This window comes from Puma concolor, chromosome E2, assembly GCF_028749965.1.
Source record: "Puma concolor isolate L17-30 chromosome E2, mPumCon1.1.hap2, whole genome shotgun sequence".
NCBI lineage: Eukaryota > Metazoa > Chordata > Mammalia > Carnivora > Felidae > Puma > Puma concolor.
This window is the reverse complement of record NC_141681.1, coordinates 43,788,263-43,808,358: the sequence shown is the minus strand read 5'-3', so window position 1 is coordinate 43,808,358 and position 20,096 is coordinate 43,788,263. Positions and strand designations below refer to the sequence as shown.

Here is a 20,096-nt window from a genome sequence, read left to right as displayed (position 1 = left end):
TCTGCCCCTACCCTGCTTGCACATGCTCTCTCTCAAAATAAATAAACATTAAATAATTTTTTTAAATAAAAAGTATTGAAAAAAATTTTTTCACATCAAATGCAGCTGAGCACTATGAATACATTCACAACAACAAATTTTGCCAATGACAGAAATTCGGGTATAAGTCAAGGAGAATGACCTAAAGTCCATCTTTTTTCTAAACTGAAGTATAGTTGACTAAAGTCAATCATTTTTTAAAAAACACAAACACTGATGTAATTTTTTGAACCCAAATTGTTAAAACGGTCCCCCAAATCTACATCTATTAAAAACCTCTAGTTTATTTTTATTAGTATATTATGTGAAAAAGCCTTGATCCACTCAGCTCTGTTTGAGCCTAGTTTTAGCAGTTGTTATTCGCAAAGTTTCCTAACATAAAAGCAAGTTGAACTAATGAAAATTGATGTATCCATTAGAAAGTTATTTAAGAAAACTTAATAGTGCTACTCATTCTTAACAATTTGCACTGTGGAACCTATTTAAAATTAACCTCAAATGGGGAAAAACAAGTATTTATCAAGAAACTCATATACAAATGGGTAAATCAAACTGTAATCTATAAATTATTTCTCTTACTATGGAGAGGAATTACACAGATTTTAGATAAATATGCTTCAGATTCAGGACCGTTTCTGAAAATTTAAGGCACCCTTGAAAAATTTTATCAGTGGACAATTACCCAGCTCCTGCCTCCAAGCTGGGAACACTGCCTTCAATTCTGCACACCCAGCAAGCCTTCCCAACTCTCAAAAAGAACCACAAGTCAGAGTCAAGGCAGAGTCAAGGGACCCCATTCTACCTCACAAAATCCTAGCAGGTCAAATAACTAGCAGTGAGGACATTTAAGAAGCCTCCTCTCCATCCCTCCCATTCTCCCCAGGCAGGGAAGACAGGGCTAGAGCAGGCCTGCAGTGGCTTACCACCAGACTGACTTCCAGGCTCTGCCACTTCTCCAGGCCATGAGCCCTCACATACACGAGCATTTACTGAGGCCGTACTATGTGCACGACACCGCTCCAGGCACTGGGGATACAGTGATGAATGAAACAGACACAATTCCTGTTCTTGAGGAGCTTCCAACCTAATGGGAGAAAAAGCTCATGCTTTTACCTTGTAGGTAAGATGCTCCAATACAAAGAGATTTCCTGGAAACAGGCACTGACAAAGTGCAAGTCATTATTGGTATGGGTTTGGGAGTCAGACTGACCTAGATATGCATCTTTGTTCTCAGTAATTATCAGTTGAGTGAATGGCACTTACTAATCTACGCCTCAGTTTCTTTGAACTCTGTGCCTCAGTTTCTTCAGTCCAGTGGGGAGGCCTAAATCCATAAACCACAGTACCTGGCACAGCTTGAGTCTCACTCAGGAACCGCAGCTATCCGCTCGGAAAGAGGCTGGGCACCAGTCAGAAGGAAGCATTTTACCTTCTAGTGAAATTCTTCATACTGCCCTACTGTCAGTGAAAAAAGCAAACTTTTCCTCCTCAAAATACCACAGTTACAATATTTTTCAAAAATAGTACTTACCTTCCTGCTGCTCTGGCCCCAACTCTCAAAGTCCTGGCAACAAACTAAGAGGGCTGCCCTGTGTCCTTCAGAGGGAAGGTCAAGGCTCCTCCCATTTCCCTGCTCACCACTCCCTCCCCTTCGGCCCCTAGCTGAAGGAAGAGGAGCCAGGACTAGGCTGAAGAGGGGGACTGACTCACATTATGAAGCACAGGGATGTGGCTGCATTCTCTGCTACTCTGAGACTCAGGGGCAGGACAGGTCTTTGGGAGCATGAGAGAGGGACCACTTTTGACTTCCCTGCCCAGGTTACCGCAACCTGCAGCACTTGAGTCTGGGAGCCAGGCCAGCTCTCCTCTGCCAGTTCTCAGGCATCCACCTCTAGGACCTGGGGGGTGGGGTAGGGGAAGACTCTGGGATTCCCAGGTTCCCCATTGTAATTACCATCTTGCTAGCACCTAATCCCAAAATTATTTCTAATATGAAAATTTAGATTTTTTTTCCAGGTAATATCTAGATCTAATTCTGCACTCAAAAACTATCCCATTAACACTCTTTGCAACTACCAATTTGAAAAACCACATATCAGACTGTGGCCCAGACACAAGGGACATAGTCAAACAGTTAACAACAACAACAAAAAAAAGTGATAGCATCTAGGAATGAATCCTAGAAACAGACTCAGTAAATGTAGAGGCCTGTATCCAAGACACTCACTGGCAGCACTGTCCACAGGCATTCACCTGGAAGTAGCCCACGTATCCTGCATTAAGGGATTCATTAAACAAATTACACAGGAACACCTACATCATGGCCATTTCAAAGATCAAGGTACATTTCATCAAACCTAGGATGTCATTTATAAATCATATCATTATTTTATACCTGCTAAGAAAAACTCTGCCATATAATGACGACCTGCCATCACACGCTGTATCCCAATTTCAGGCTCCCTTCAGCCTCCTGCCTGTCTCATTTCTCTGTCTGTCTAGGGCACAGATCACCCTTGAAACAAGTCCCTGTGTTCCCTTTTCTCTCATTTCACTTTTTCTAGCAGTTGCCCATATTTAAGATCCACTGTTTGGATGAAACCATCGTGGGCCCCTTCAGTTCCCAGAGCCTGTCGTGAACTCCTGCAGCCTCCACTGCCATTGCTTTTTGTTAGCTTCCCTTTCTGCATGAACTGCAAGTGTGCAGCAACAGGGTGGTCCCATCTTCACATGCACCGTAGTGCACAGTGCAAGGCCACAAGGCCACACCACTACCACCACCACCACCACCACCACCACCACCACCACCACCACAAAACACATCGGTCAGGAACTGTTCTAAGAACTTCACAAGTACTGACTCATTTACACCTCACTGTAACTCCGGGAGATAGCTAATGCTGCCTCTCCCATTTTCAGACAGGGTAAAATGGGGAAAACAGAGGCTGTGTGACTTAGAGATTAATGACTAGTAAGTGGCAGAGGTAGGAACGGAACCCAAGCAGTCTGGATAGAGTCCTGTTCTCAACATCTATGCTACATTCCCCCTCTTAATGACTGCTACATACATGGCAAACATTTAAAAATTTGCTTTTATTAACTTTTAATTGAAAATATAATACACATATACAGTGAAAAGGAAATCACACAAAAGAGTATGTGAGAAAAAGCTAGTTCAGTCTAACAGCCTAGATTTCTTGGGCTTCATCCCAAAGGCAACCACTGTTTCTTTTCTATCACTTCAGGAATTTTTTTCTACACTTAGAAACCTATTTCATGGGGCGCCTGGATGGTTCAGTCAGTTAAGAATCCGACTCTTGATCTCAGCTCAGGTCTTGATCTCAGGCTTATGAGTTCAAGCCCCATGTTGGGCTCCGTGCTGGGCATGAAGCCTACTTAGAAAAACAAAAAACAAAACATTTCATGTGTACCTCTCTCTCTCTCTTTTTTTTTTACACAAATGGGCCCATACACAGTGTTCTGCATCTTGCCTTTTTCACTGAATGACATTTCTCCAAGCTTGATGCATATCTGCACCTACACCCTTTTTTATTCAATGCTAAGATACACATATTTTCACATTTTAACCCAAGATGGTTCATAAAGTCAGAGGATCTTGATGGGCGTGGACTTCATCAGGAAATACATAAGTCACAAAGGCTTTTAAATGTACAAAAGATACCAAGTGTTAGCCTTGCAGAGATGTGCAGACTGAATCACCCACCAGGCAGAGACCAACCAGCTGACATTCCACATGTTACTTCTCCTGTAATATACCTCTCTACTTCAGGGGGTTGTTGTAAAGACTAAACAAGGTAATATACACAAGACACATGGCACCAAACCTGGCTACCACAGTGAGTCTAAGGGATTAACATAATACCTGACACATTGTTAGTGCTCAATAAGTTACATATTGTTCTTGTTTCTTCAAGAGCTGGCTCCACTTTCCTCTCCAATCTCATTTCCCTCTACTTCCTTATTCGTACCTGCCTACCCTTTACCCTAAAACTCTATAGCTCACATACCTCAGCCTGCTCACCTCTACACCTTTGTGCCTGTCATGGCCCTCCCTAAAAGTCCTTTCCCCTCACTGTGGTGCCGAACTAACGTTCTCCTACAGTATGCAGCTCAAGCCCATCCTCCAGGGAATCTTCCCTGACAACTGCAGGTGGATTCTCTGGGGGAACGGTTTGGGAAAATTGTATCTATCATGGCTACCCCTTTTGGTTCTAGGTTTTGTCAGTGCACCCAGGAGCAAGCTGGTCCAGGGCAACTGATTCAGGTCACCTAAACTCAAAGATGACTATGTGTGAACCAGAGGGCTAGTTACTAAGTTTATAAATACCCATGAAAGCTAATATTTACTGAGCACTTACCAGATGTGAGGCAGCAAAAAGGAAAGTACTACTATTATCCCCATTCTACAGAAGGGCAAACAGAGATTAGCCAGGATTAGCCAGCACCCCAAGAGCAGGATCTGATCCGAGCAGTCTGCATATGGAGCTCTCAGCCATTCATAATCTCTCGTTGGCAGGAAATCTCCATGTGAAGCCATGTTCTAATCAGAAGGTATCAGGAGAATGGAAGCAAAGCAAGGGAAAGATTCTCCTGGGTAGAGGCATCAACAGAGATGCACCCATCTGCTTGATGGTGCAGAGGCTCACTGAAGGACTGCACACAGCTCCTCTGGCCAGAGTCCCCAGGCAGTCCTACAGACATATCACCAAATTCCTCTCTTGGATTCACCACCCCAATTTCCACAGACACCATCCCAACCCTCTCCTAGAAATGCAGTCTTTCTTCTGAGGATACAAAATTAAGTTTAAGCAATTCTGGCTACAAACACATTCCAATCATGCCTTCTTGGGGTTATAGCTGGGTCATTTTGGTTGAACTTAAAGTTTTCCCTGAAATTCTCCAAACTACACTTACAAAAATGTCTCTTGGTTTACATCTTTTCTATAGACAGCTCTTTTAGTCTCATTTCATTCACAGATGATCACTGATTCATTCAACAAACACTTGATTGTTCCCAGAACACTGTGTTCTAGGTCCTGGAGATAATAGCAGTGAACAGGACAGGCAAGATCTCTGAAACCTGGTGGAGCTTATCATGTGTCCCCCACTTCCAGGCACTTATGACACTTTATGGCAATTGCTTATTTGGCCTTCTTCAGGCTGTGCCTTTCAGCTCTGTATTCCAATTTTCCACAACAGTAACTGGCCCACACTGTGAGTACTTCATAAATGTGAGCTGACTAAATTAATCAATAAAAGCACTGGGTCTCATCTTTCTCATCCAGGGTGGGACCAGATTATGTCTGAAGTCCCTAAGAGTAAACATACAAAATCTAAATCATGTTAAAGGGACAGAAAGCAAACCGCAAATACAACTCCAATCAAGAAGGAAAATGGAATGAGATAGGTCCTTACAGTCATGAAAGACAGTCCACCTTGGGAAGCAGTGAAGGGCTCCTCACCTGGAGAAAGCACAGACTGGAGAACATGACCAGGGGTCTGTTGGAGGTACGGAAATGACTTGCAGTAAAGTCTGAGTTGGGGTCAATGTATGGAGACAGGAGTGAGGGGGTGAAGTGGTTCTCTGCCTAGATCTCATACTGGATGAGTGCAAAGAAGCACTGTTTTGGGGGCAAAGAGGTAGAGGCATGAAGCTAGGCCTTGGAAAATGCTCATAGACAGATGTGGGACGAGCACCAACAAAGACAAGTGAAAAACCACAGTCACAAAGTTTAAGAAAAGGACTACAATAGCTCCAAGTCAAAAAGGCCAACCAAGAGGAGACTGACAACAGCAAGAAAATCTGGCTTACCATGCCAAATATTTATGGTCATGGTCAAGGTCAAGGGAAATGAGTAAGCAGCAGCCACTGCATCTATCGATTGGGCCTCAAGAGCAGTTTCAATAGAGATAAACACATTTGAAACACAACCCCTCACTCATTCAGGCTCTTAGTGAACTTATACTAAGAGAAAAAGGCACCCCCCACCCCCCTTCCCTGGCCCCACCGTAACTCCAAAGTAAAGCTATTCCTTATTCAAACCAACATTCTTTGTCCAGAGAGGAAGGTCATCATTTTCCACTAAGGACGAAGTCTCAGGAGGGAAAGAAAGAGAGTGGACACCCAACCCATGGGATGCCCCAGCCGACTAGCTCTTACATACGATTATTTTCCTACAGTCTTGGAAGCACCACTTGACATAAAGCTTCTGGTGTATTAGGCTCCGGGATTGAAATAGAATAAACATTTAGTAAGATTTCAGCAGAATCATATGCAACTTGTTTAAAAATTTTTTTTAAAGGATGCTTAAAACATGCTGTCTTCCAAAAATCCAGAGATAATTTTAGATTGAAAAATCAAGGCTTGCCAAGGGAATCTGAGAGCTTTTCTATCTTGGTCTCCAATGCTAACCTACGTATTCGTGTGCAAAAATAGAGGAAGATTAGAATCTCAAATGCCAGACTGAAAAGTTGCCACAACAAACCTGAACTCTTCATATGGAGTTTGTTATCCTGTCAGCAAGAAAGCAAATGAAACAATAAACTAAACTTTTCATTTTTAAAGAGAAAAAGAAAAAAAAAAAAAACAAAAAACAAAACACCACACCCAAACACGAAATATTTCCTAGCCTTGTAAAGGAAAATTATTAAGAAAAAAGAAAAGATACTGTGAACGAAATTTAAAAACAGTCTTCACAAAATCTACATACCAAATTTGTGAGTAGTGTCTTATAAACACATACTGAGAACTTCAGATCTAAAATATGATAAAACGGCAGTCATAGCTTATTCAATAAAACTGGGTCAACTAACCATTTGGAAAATATTTTCTATCTTACACCAAAACGAAATTTTGAGTAGCAATTTTTAAACTGAAATTTAAAAAATCATAATAAAACCATGAAACGAGAAGCAAAATGAATGGAAGTTTTTATAACACCGGGACGGAGAAGAATTTTTCCAACTTGTCAATAAAGGAAACAAATATAACCGATTTTTTACACGAAGGTTACCTTTGACCTCATTTGTAAATTTATCCTAAAACAATCAGACGATTCCTTTTGACAAAATTGTCTTGTGATGTGACCAACTGGGAACAATCTACCTATGTACCAGCAGGGCTTTAAATTACGGTGTGCAATCAAGTCCACAGAAGTGACAATACAAGTGAAATGCGTTGTATTTACTGACATAACCAAAATGTTAGCAATGATCGTCACTGAGTGGCAGGCTGGCGGATGACTGTCATTTGAAAAAGTATTGTCACAACACTTTTTGTGTTGTCTTGAATGTGAGGAGAATGAATTGCTTTTATAATGGGGGTGACGGTGCGGGAACAAGCTTTTTTCAAATCGGGGTCCCCCAACCTGAGTGTTCACCTGGCAAATTTTGTGAGGAGTATGAACAGAATTCTTATCATGCCAACCAGGCGTGCTTCTTTCCTCGCACCGCGCGGAGCAGGAAGACACACCCCTGACCCTGCACTCGCCCCACAGGCGTGGGTCCTTCAGCCCCCAGCCCTGCCGGGTCCCCGCAGAACCTCCCCCGGCTCGACTGCGCCAGCAGGCTCCGCGGGGCCGGGAAATCGTGTCCCTCGGTGGCCCCGCACGGCCGCGAAGGTGCGCGCAGCCGGCCAGGCAGCCGCGGGGCGGCGTGAGGGCCGCGTCCCCAGCCAGTCTCGGCGGACCCCGGACGCCCACAGGCCGCCGTGCCTCCGCGGACCGCTCCGCCGGCTTCCGGGAACGGGCGCCGGCGCCAGCCCGACCTCCCCGGCCCCGGAGGCCCGAGGGAGCGCCCCCCGCTCCTCCCGTCCAGCGTCTGCGGAGTACCCCGGCGCCCCCAGTCCCGGGCACGAGCCATGAGGCCCCTCCGGGCTTCCGTCCGCCCGGCCAGCGCCCCCAGAGCCCGGCGTCCTCCACAGCGGACGGGCAAGGGGCGGGAGCCCACGGCCCCGCGGCCCCGAGCGGAGCGGCTGTCCGCGAGCTCGTCCAGTCGCCAGTCCCGGTCCGCAGCCCACTGGCCACCCACCAGCCCGCCCGCCTGCGCCACGGAGTGCCCGCTCGCGCCCGTTCCTCACCTGCGACGCGCCCCGGCCCCCAGCACACCGCCCGGACCGGCTGTGTACACCGGAAGTGACGTCTCCAGGCCGGCCCCGCCCCCGCCCCAGGCGGACGCCGGAGTGGAGGCGGACCCGGGGGCTCGGAGCTGATCCCCGCTGCGCGAGCCGGGAGGGGGCGGCCCTGAGCTTCCTACCCCAGGCACCGAGGACCTCCCTGCGGGACGGCTAGGGTGGGGGGTAAAGACAGTCGGCCGGAGCCTGCAGGGCCACCCCTATCCTCCACTGTGGCTTGGCCTGTGGGCGGGAGGGGTTAGCTACGTCCTCACAGACTTATTATTGAAATAGATTACTCAAATAATGAGTGCTTACTGGATGCCACGTCCTGACAGGCACTGTAGGAACAGGGTAATGCCCTCACTCTCATTGGTTTATTCTCTAGTGGAAACACAATAAAATTGCCACAAATACGCACGATGAGATAGTGCCAATTGTGACAAGTGGTAGGAGGGTAAAGTGAAAGAGGGAGGGGGAGAGTTCCCTGACCTAGTGTAGGAGGGTGATCAGGGAATTATTTGCCCAGGAAATAGAACAGGAGTTGAGGTCCTAAAGGAGAGAAGGAAGAAACAACTTAGATAAGCAGAGAGGAAAGCATGTTAGGGCAGAAGAAACAGCAGGTGTCTTCAATGTGTGTTGGAGAAACTAGGATAGTAAGATTTTGCCTGAGAGCAGTGGGAAACTAGTAAATTTAAAGCGAGGGATGATTTTACCATGCTTGTGCGTTTAAAGGGATTGCCTGGACTACAGTTGCAGAGAAGGACTATAGAGGGGGAGGCAAAAGGGGATGTAGATTTCTACACCCATGTTCATAGCAGCCTTTTTCATATTAGTCAAAAAGGTGGAAGCAGCCCAAGTGTCCGTTGATGGATGAGTAGATAAAATGTGGCATATCCATGCAATGGAATACTATTCAGCCTTAAAAAGGAAGGAAATTCTGACATGCTACAAATGTATGAACCATGAAGCATTATGCTAATAAATAAGCCACTCACAAAAGGACAAATATTTTATAATTCTACTTATAGGAGATACCTAGAATAAGCAACTCATAGAGACAGGAAGTAGAATGGTAGTTGCCAAGGAATGGGGCGAGGGGAGCATGGGGAGTTTGTATTTAACGGGTATAGAGTTTCAGTTTCAGAAGATGAAAACTTCTGGAGATGGATGTGATAGTGCACAACCACCCCAAAACTATACAATTAAAAATGGTTAAAATTGTGAATTCTATGTATATTTTAGATAGCTAGCTATCAGGAAACTATTTCAATTGTCCAAGCAAAAAACAATTCTGATTTAGATCAGGGCCTCCACATTTTTCTTATTGTTCTTGAACTTCTATCAGCAAAAGTTTGACTACTATCTAGATTTTATTAATACATACAAAAATACCTCATTCTAATATGCTTCCCTTTATTGCACTTTTCAGATCCAGCATTTTTTAAAATTTGTAGGTTTGTGGCAACTCTGCATTGAGCTAGTTATTGGCATTATTTTTTCTAACAGTATTTGCTCACTCTGTATCTCTGTGCACTTTTGGTAATTCTCCCAATATTTCATGTTTTTGCATTATTATTGTATTTGTTATGATAATCTATGATCAGTGATTATGACTCAATGAAAACTCAGATGATGCTTAGCATGTTTTAGCAATACAGTATTTTTTAAATTAAGGTATGTACATTGTTTTCTTTTTTTTTTTAATGTTTATTTTTGAAGGAGAAAGAGACAGAGTGTGAGTGGGGGAGCAGGCAGAGAGACAGAGGGAGACACAGAATCTGAAGCAGGCTCCAGGCTCTGAGCTGCCAGCACAGAGTCTGACGTGGGGCTTGAACCCACAAACTGCGAGATCATGACCTGAGCCGAGGTCAGACGCTCAACAGACTGAGCCACCCAGGCACCCCTGTACATTGTTTTCTTAGACATAATGCTGTTGCACACTTAACAGACTACAGTATTATTGAAAACAAAACTTAAAAAGAACTTTAATGTTTATTTTTGAGAGAGTGTGAGCAGGGGAGGGGCAAAAAGAGAGGGAGACATAGAATCAAGAGCAGGCTCCAGGCTCTGGACTGACAGCACAGAGCCCACGCGGGGCTCGAACCCACAAATTGTGAGATCATGACCTGAGCTGAAGTCAGACACTTAACTGACTGAGCCACCCGGGCGCCCCTAAACATAACTTTTATATGCACTGGAAAACCAAAAAATTCACTTGACTCACTTTATTGCACTATTAGCTTTTTTACAGTGGTCTGGGACCAAATCTGGAATATGCCAAGGAATGCATAGATATATCCACTACACTACTAACATACTATTTACATCATGAAACATAAATAATTTTAAAGGATTAAAAAGAAAATCTATATAGAAGTTCTAACATTTTCTTCCTGTACTCTAGTAGATGGCTTTCTTATACCCGTGGGTATGTGAACCTCATGTGGAAAGCCACTCACAGACTGAGGGAGTGGCAGTGGGGAACAAAGCAGATGGAAGTCACTGATGAAATGGATATGGAGGGTCAGGAAGAGAACGGAATCCTAGATTTCTCCCGAGTCTCTGGGATGAACCATTGTAGTGGTGACACAGTGCTGGAAAGTCTCGAAGACAGAAAGAAGGCCATGAGTTCCACTGTAAACATGACATCAAGGAGGATGCACTGAGGAGGCAACTGGGGATGGAAGGTCTGCAGCTGGAGATGTCACTGGAGCTTAGGTTCATTGAAGCTGTGGGTAGGAGCTGAAGGTGAGTTTAGATTGAAGGGAGGCTTTCTGGTGACTTTTTTTTTTTTTTAAAGTAAGCTCTATGCCCGACGTGGGGTGTGAACTCAGAACCCTAGCATCAAGAGTCGCATCCATTGACTGAGCCAGCCAGGTGCCCTGGTGTTTGGTTTTTTAAAATGGAAGAGAGTTAGGGGCGCCTGGGTGGTTCAGTTGGTTAAGCATCTGACTCTTGATTCTGCTTAGGTCGTTATCTCATGGTTCATGGGTTCGAGCCTGTGTAGGGCTCTGAACTGACAGCATGGAGCCTGCTTTGGATCCTCTCTCTCCCCCTCTGCCCCTCCACATGTGCACCCAGGTGTGTGCACATGCTCTCTCTAAATAATTAAACATTAAAACATTTTTTTCTTAAATAAGGTGGAAGAGATTTACACACATTTCAATGTCAGAGAGGAGGATCCAGTTGGCAGAAACAGGCTGAGTATACAGGAGAGACATGATGGTCATTCTGTGAGGTTCTGCAAAGGCTCGAGGGGATGTAAAATGCTTTGCCGCAAAGAGAGAGGGAAGCTTGGGGACAGAGGTGTGAGGAAAGTGGGAAAGGTGTGAAAGCAGAAAGGGGAGTTGAAAGGAGAAATTTGGGAGAATTTACAAATTGCATGGAGAATCTATTTCAGGTTGCTAATTATCCATTCAGAGTAGAGCCCTCTTTCCTGTTAAGTGACTTGCCCCAGCAGCTTTCAGGTAAAGGTGAAGAAGGTGAAGCAAGGATTCATCTGGCAGTTGAGTAACAGAGCCAAAAGTGTTAGGGACATGATGGGCCGTGGATCCCAAGCGACAAAAGGAAGGATGTGAGGCGGAAAGGACAGCTGGTTTGGAGGAAGTGTCCCTGGGTGCTGGTGTCACCTTACCTGTGTAGGCTGGAGAAGGACCAGGGATGATGGCTGGCTTCTATGTGGCCAAGCGTGGTTCCTGCCATCTCAGAACAAGCCCATCCACCATTCCGAGGTGCTCCTAGCTCCTGAGACAGGCCCCAGGCTCCAGTGGCTATGCCTGGAGGCACTTGGTAAACACTGGATGGGACTTGAAAGAGGCTCCCTCCCTACTTGCCAGGCTCTGACCCATGCGCTTAACCACTGCTGCTCACTTCACTCTGAACCCCATGGTCCCAGATAGTGTCGGAAACAACTTATGCCTGGCTCCATCTGGGCCCCTTCCATAGGCTTCAATCCAGGACCAGGAGGTTCTAGAGACCCGTTCAGCCATGCATGCAGTTCTGTTTTGTTTTCTTTTTATTGAAGTATAATTAACATGCAGTGTTATATTAGTTTCAGCTCATTTGTGCAGTTCTTATTTGGGCTCAGTGTGAACCTTGCCAACCTTGGGGCCCTTTTGGTGGCCTTTGAGCACTAGGCCGTCTTGGGCTTTTCAAGCTTACCTGAGGATATTTTGCACTGTGCACATATCAAATCTGCTTTGCGAATAGTGTATCTACAGCTATCATATCTACCTCCTAGAGGTTTGAACTATTGTTTGCATTCATCAAACACTCATACATATGGAGAGGAAGGGAAAAAAACACCCATGTACCCATCACACACATTTGAGATATCTGTCAAGTCGTGTCACCTCTTTATTCCAAGCTCCCTTACACTAGAGTGTCAAGAAAAGAGGGTGGAGTCACAGGGTCTAGAGATGGAGGCCAGGCCCTCCTGGAGTCCCCGTGTCTTCAGGGAGGGAAGCTGTGACCCTGCAGCTCTCCAGAGAGGTCTGTGATTGGACCCTTCACATGCACATAGGGATAGGATGGCACCCCAGAGACCACCAGACTAACACCTCAGTTTGCCACTGAGGAGGCCAAGAAGGCCCAGGCCGGGGAACAGGGTCTCTCCCTGAATCACCTGATCCCCTGTGTATCTGGTTAGAGGCACAGCTGGTTGGAGCCAGACCCCATGCAAGGGCTGAGAACCTCAGAGGTCGTCACTGCAGGAAATGAGCAGAATGAGACTTCAGGAGCTCCTCAGTGACGGAACAGCTCTGCATTAGTGAGATGGCGAGATGCACCTTGACCTTGGCATGAGATGCCTCCCTCTTCACTGAGAGAGAGAGAGAAAAGCAGATTTGCTATAGCTAGCTTTTTATGAAGGCTTCACATTTCTAATGTGAAAGGCTGCAGAATACAAACATCCACACAGAGGGGCTCATGAGGAATGAGAACTGATTTTTTTTAAGCAGCCAAAATTATTACTGTTGGCTTGTGTATTCTTCATGGCAGAAGCCAGGGCTCCCAGGCTGGGCTTTCACATGTTAGTTTTAGTGGGCATGTCTGAAAGAAGAGCCTTCAGGGAAGGAGTTGTCACAGCCAAGTTTTGGAGGTGGGGCAGGAGCAATGGTGTTGGTTTGGAAAGGGTACCTTCCCTCCTCTACCTTACTGGTCTCCCCTGGGCAGAGTGTGAAAGCTGCAATATGGGCTTTGAGCCCCAGGAAGGGTAATTGCATTCCAGAATCCACAGGATTGGGAAGCGAGTCTGGAGAGGGCTGGCCAGACGTTCTGGACACAGAGCAACCGGCTGTCTGCTGCTGGGCATGGAGAGAGGCTGTGGCAAGGCCAGTCCAGTCTAGCTTGAGTGGCGTGGCCCAGGCAGGAAAGGGGGTAAGGGCAGTGTGAGTCATGTGTTAAAGGGGAAACTTCTCCCCCAGTCTCTGGATTGCCTCCCTGAGGAAGTCATTGCTCACTCCTCCCTTTCCCCTGTGTGTAAGCATCTGAGCATCCTGTTGTCCTTTCTTCACTGGCTGGAAATGGTTGTACTGTGGCCAAGGGGCCCTTACCAGGAAGAGCCATCTGCTGCTGTCTCACCCCCACCTCTAAGATCCCAGGTTGCCTTTCATTGTTCTGAGGGGTTGGGGCTGGCCAGGGGCCTGGGAGAAACCTGATGGGTGGGCTGGACCCCAGGAGTCCAGGCTCCTTCCCCTGTAGGCAGGACAGAATACCTGGTACCACCTCAGGGAACATGGGAGATACAGGCAGGAGGAGCTGCTGGGGGACTCCCTGGGGGTTCTTTGGGGTTTGGTGAAACAGAGGTGTTAGGGAGAGCAGCTGTAGACTAGGGACCACCCTAGAGGCTAAGCCCACCACAGTGATCAGCCGTGAAGGTCTACACAGTGGAAAGGGATATATCCCAGGCCCTACAGACTTCCAGGGGTCCAAGGGCTTATGGGCAGGAAAGGAAGGTGTGCTGGGGCGGGAACAAGGCAAGGCTCTGGTATTGGTGAAGCCATAGGTGCTGTGGCCTTCAGGTCAAGTCATCCTGAAAGCCAGGGGCAGCTCCAGTCCATTTCATAGCTGACAGAACCAAGGCCTTGCTCTCCTCAGGTTCCAGTATATGGACCCGGCCACGGGCACTGCCCTAGCTCAGGTCTCTGCTTGGTTCTCGTCTGGCAAGATGTGTCTCTCAGGAATTGCAAGTGAAGAGTTGCAGTCAACTCCGTGGCCTCGTAAAAAGTACGGACTTGAACACTTGTTGGGAGTTCTGAACAATTAAATTTATGAGCATCCCCCTCAGATTTGTAAACCCACCAGGGGCCAAGATTGAGGGGAATGAGAGACCTTCTCGGGTCCATCTGGCTGAAGAAAGCAGAACTCTGTCCCCTTTCCTGAGTGCGGGTGACTTTCTTTTGGTTATCAAAACGTAATAACCCCAACTCCTTGTCACGGAAACAAGAGGGGATTTATTAGCCCTAACAAAAAGAGCACTGTGGCCACTAGAATGGCTGTCCTTGGCAGCTGTCCTGATGCCCGGGAGTAACTTACAGACTGCTATCCTGTGGCTTGTCTGCTCCCTCACACAGTGGGAAGGAGAGTCTTGGGAGCTGGGTTTTCATTTCTTCAAAACACGGTGCCAGATTCCTCCAACCTGACAACTCTGAAGTTGCTGTATGGCTCCACGTAGAGATCTTTACATGTGGTTATCCCCAGTTACAGTCTGGTTAGAGCATTTCAATTGGGTCTTCTTCATCTGTTAGCAAGCAGGAGCAGTAAACTGCCACCGGCTTAATTTCTAGTGGTGATGGCAACCTGTGAGACCTTGAGGACTGGTCACAGAACCCAGACTCCCTTCCAAAGAGGTCTGGGCTACTCAACTCCTGGTGGATGTAGGTGCTGGAGGGCAGGACCACATAAGCATCAGATAGCGGGCTGCCTCCCATGTGCAATTCGGGGAAGCAGATGTTCCAGCCAGGTCAGAGAGCAGTGTGTTTGAGTGACGAAAGGCAAGAGGGGTTTTCTCCTCCTGCCGCCCCCACTCACTCCACTGGGAGAGATGGGCTCAGGGCTCAGAGCCCAGACCCCCCAGCCTTCTCACTGCCTGGCAGTGTTGCGCCTAACCTTAACCCTAACCCGCAAGCTGCCAAGTACTCATGCCTTCCATATAGGGGCAAAGCTGGGCAGAACCAAATATATTTTTAAGCTAAGTCATTAGAAATACTTGGGGAAAGGCTGAGTTTATACACTAAGATTTGGCTCTTAACCTACAATGATTTCACTTCCATGAAACATTGCTGGTAAAGGGCAAAACAATGAAGCCTCATCAGTCTACACTGCTCCAAATGAGGGTGCAAGAGCATCCAGTTCTGAGCTACCCAGTGAACACCATAAGAGGGAGCTGATGAAACTAAAAGCCACTTTTGACTTGCCATAGCTCCGAGCTTCCTACTAGAATCACCAAGGAGATTGGGCTGATTGAAAGGGAGCCAGGTGGCCTTAAAATATATGGAGAAACCCTGAAAGTACTACATCACCTCTACTACAGAAGCTGATCAGGTCAGTAAGAAGAAATGAGATTACCTGTGATCTCATAAAATTAGCGTTTCAAGTTGTTTTCCACATCTACATAGTCACAGTCACGGGCAAATCCAAGAGCACCACGAGTCCAGAACCGGTCACAAGTTTGGCCCTCACCCAGAACAGGCCTCTGGTAGCAGAGCTCTTTAAAGCATGACCTCGTGGGCCTCCTCTTCCAGGAAGTCTTCTCTGAAATCCTCAACTGTATATCTCCCCATAGTCTTAATGCCCACAAAACTGTAAGTTTTGCCCTTTCTGGACAGTGAGCTTAGACAATGTTCATCTCATACTCAGCTGTATCTTCAGCACTGGATATGGTATACAGCAAACAGCAGGCATTCACTAAATAGGTTCCTCATTTATTCAACACATTTCTGAGCACCTACTATGGGCCAGGCACTGTGCTGGGTACTGGGGATAGAGTGATGAATGAGATAAAAGTGATCCTTAACACCCATTTGGTGGGAAAAACAGAGCTGAACACAAATCCACAAACATAAACCTAACACAAGCATGTAAGCACAATTAGAATATGTTGCAGTGAAGAAAAAAAATGCTAAAATACTACTTCAAGAAGAGGTCAACACATTCTGGAAGGTCCTGGAAGGCATCTCTGAAAATGTTATGTTTAAACTGTCATTTGAAGAATGAGAAGCAATTACAGTTGATCCTTCAACAGCACAGGCTTGAACTGTATGGGTCCACTTACAGGTGAGTTTTTTTTAACAAGAGTGCTGGATTTTCTCTGGTTATTTTCTCAGTAACCTTTGCTCTAGCTTTATTGTAAGAATACAGCATATAATGCATATAACATACAAAATATGTCTTAATCAACTGTTTATGTTATTAGTGGGCTTTTGGCTAACATGAGGCTGTAAGTTTTGGAAAGTCAAAAGTTATACGTGGTTTTTTACTAGGGGGGTGGTCAGCACCCCAAACCTCCACAATGTCCAAGAGTCAACTATAGCTGGGAGAAGCCCTCCAGGTGAAAGGAACTGCCTGTACAAAGGCCCTAGACAAGGAATCTGGCTCATTTTTGGAACCAAGGGAAGGCTAAGGGAGTTCCCTAGGGACTAGATCACACAAGACAGGATGGGCAGGATGGCTCTTTCTGAAGAGAAACAGGAAGTTACTGGAAGAATGTGATGCAAAAATTTGTTTCCATAGCACTGGTGAGGGCGGTGGGGAGGAGAGGTAGAGGCAAAGGGAGTTAGCAAGGCTCTCAGGGGCCTGTGTGTGGTATCAAAGGGGCAGAGCAATGGAAAAACTCCAAGGTCCCCCTCCATGTACCTCTCATACTGACATTCAATTTATATAAAGTACACATATCTTAAGTGCACAGTTTAAATTTTCACTTATATATACAAACCACCCCAAGATAGAATACTTTAGCAGGCCTTGCCTCCCCCAAAGATAACTAGTACTTCATCTCTATCACTATAGGTAAGTTTTGCCTGTTTTGAGTTTCAGGTAGATGAAATCCTATAGTATAGTATAGGTGAAATAGTATAGTATAGCAGTATTCTTTATGTCTGGCTTCTGTCATTCATCATGATGAGTGCCTGGGAGATTCATTTATGTTGTGTAGAACAAGTTTTAATTTTTTTACACTGTATTCCACTGATGAACATACCACTATTTGTTCTATTGTTGCTAAATATTGGAATTATTTCCAGGTTTTGGCTATTAGGATTACTATGAACATTCCTGTCTGTTGGACATAAGCCAATCACTGCTATTGGGAAAATACCCAACAATGAAACTGATGGATCATAACTACATATAATATATACATATGGCTTTAGTAGACACTATACATTAGTTTTGTGATTGTACCAATTTACACTCCCACCATTAAAGTGTGTCCATCCTACCTCCTCCACTTCCTCACCAACACTTGACATTATGGTCTTCAAAAAGTTTGTCAGTTTTGTGGGAGTAGAATGGTATCTCACTACAGTTTTAATTTGCATTTCTTTGATGACAAAATGTCAAGAATGTTTTCACATCTTCATTAGATCTGAATATTCTTACTGTCTGTTCAAAATGTTAAAAATTGAATTGCTGGGTTTAAAAAAAATTTTTTTTTAATGTTTAGTTTTGAGAGAGACAGAGACAGAGTGTGAGTGGGGGAGGGGCAGAGAGAGGAAGACACAGAATCCGAAGCAGGCTCCAGGCTCCAAGCTGCCAGCGCAGAGACTGATGCGGGGCTCGAACCCACGAACCACAAGATCATGACCTGAGCCAAAGTCAGACGTTCAACAACTGAGCCACCCAGGTGCCCTGAATTGTTGGTTTTTAAAAAATAAAACTGACTTGTACTTCTTCATATATTCTGGATTATGAGCCCTTTGATGGCAAATATTACATAATGTTAAGTATCTTCTCCCAGGCTGTGGCCCCCATTTTCACACCCTTTAGTAGTTTTCACTCTTAATGAAGTCGTTTATCAACATCTTTTATTTTCATTTTTTGTTTGGTATCTTCTTTGCCTACCTAGTTCAAGGTCTTAAAGATATGATCCTATTTTTTTCTCAGAAATATTTTGTAGTTTTCAGTGTAGAGGTCTTACACATCTTTCGTCAGATTGTTAGGTATTTAGTTGTTTTGGTAGGGTACTATTATAAATGGTAATATTTTAACTTATTTTATAATTAGTTGGTGATTGTTTATAAAAACAAATGATTTTTGTATATGTTAATAATAATTTTTTTAAGTTTCTTTTTTTTTTTTAAAGTAATCGCTATACCCAACATGGGGCTTGAACTCACAACCCGAGATTTAGAGTTCCATGCTCTTCCTACTGAGCCAGCTAGGTGCCCTGATAATTCACTTATTAGTTGTAGTAGTTTGTATACAGGTTTGTTATATCCCATCATGTCATGTTACAAATGATAGTTTTTTCTTTTTCCCAATCTTTCTACCTTTATTTCTTTTTCATGCCTTATTGCACTAGCCAGGATGGCCAACACAATGCTAAATGTAAGTGGTATTTGATACCAGTCTTAAGATGAGAGTGCAATATTTCACCATTATGTGTGATATTGCCTAACATTTTTGGTAAATATCCTTTATTAGATTAAGTAACTTTCTATCTATTCCTAATTTGCTGAGTTAAAAAAAAAATCTTTCTTTTGGAAAGGCCAAAGACTATGTGCACATCCAATTTATTCATGGTGGAAGAGTGGGGAATCAAATGTGAAAAGATGTCAGCCTGTTCCAGAAGGCACCCTGGGGCTCTTGCCAGCAATTGTTGGGGGGTACTGCCAGTCTTTCCACCAACAGTGTGGGCTCATCATTGCCAGGTCATCTGTAGCTGGCTGCCGTTTTTTGGTAGTTGGCTGTGAAAGACATTACTTGTACTAATATGTGGTTCTATATTTCCCTACCTCCTTAAGTTAAGTGAGATCAAGGTAAGTTCAAGTTGGGATACTGCAAAAATGAACATTTCTGACAGCTCCTTTCCATTCCCTGGAAAAGAAAAAGCAGCCATCTTTTGATTGCTAGGGATAGACAGTGGACCCTCTCAGTTCTGGGGAAGTCTGAAGTCTACAGGATTTCCAGATTTAAATCAAGTAGCAGCTGGAAGAGAAAAACTAAGTCAGCCCAGACTAGGTATGTTTTGAGCATAAGTCATCATCTGGATTGATGAAAGCTGCAGAGCAAACCCACTGACTCTGGAAACCAAACAGGCATCTGACACAGGGACACATCCAGGGAGATGTTAAAGTATGGGCTAGCCTGACATTTTGTCAAGCATCCCTTTAAATAATTATATGTATATATATATATATATAATATAATATATATATTATATAAATACATAAATATATATATAAATATAATATAAATATATTATAATAAATATATATATAATAAATATAAATATATATATAAATATATAGATATTTTTTAAATGTTTAATTATTTCAAGAGACAGAGCATGAACAGGGGAGGGGCAGAGAGACAGAGACACAGAATCTGAAGCAGGCTCCAAGCTCTGAGCTCTCAGCACAGGGCCTGATGCAGGACTCGAACTCACAAACTGTGAGATCACGACCTGAGCCGAAGTCAGATGCTTTAACCGACTAAGCCACCCGCGTGCCCCAAGAATCCCTTTAGACACTTGCAGACAATAGGCACGAGGTTCTGATCACTTACAACTTCAAGATAAGCCCAGTGCCAGGTTATGGGCAGCTCGAGGCCTAGTCCCTGGGGGAGCTGAGCTGGATCTCCAGGCTGTTTGGAGCAGTAGCAGAGTTGGACATGGGGACGTGCTGCTGAACACCAGCTAGTCACAGAACAGAGGTGTGCAGCTGCCCTGCTAGCTCACAGCCTTGTGCCTTATTTTTAGATCTGT

General features: G+C 44.9%; 1 protein-coding gene across 4 annotated transcripts in view; it reads right to left on the bottom strand.

The window, feature by feature from the left end:
- Window positions 1-8,239, bottom strand: part of GARRE1 (granule associated Rac and RHOG effector 1) — an 84,124-nt gene extending 75,885 nt beyond the window's left edge. For 2 of the 4 annotated variants that reach the window (XM_086689606.1, XM_086689608.1), the window contains exon 1: window positions 1,571-2,779. The gene's annotated coding sequence lies outside the window, so the exon portion shown is untranslated. Of the gene's footprint in view, window positions 1-1,570; window positions 2,780-8,137 lie in introns of those variants that run through there. The other 2 variants (XM_025914199.2, XM_086689605.1) reach the window with 2 other exon arrangements.
- Between the last annotated feature and the right edge of the window lie 11,857 nt (window positions 8,240-20,096).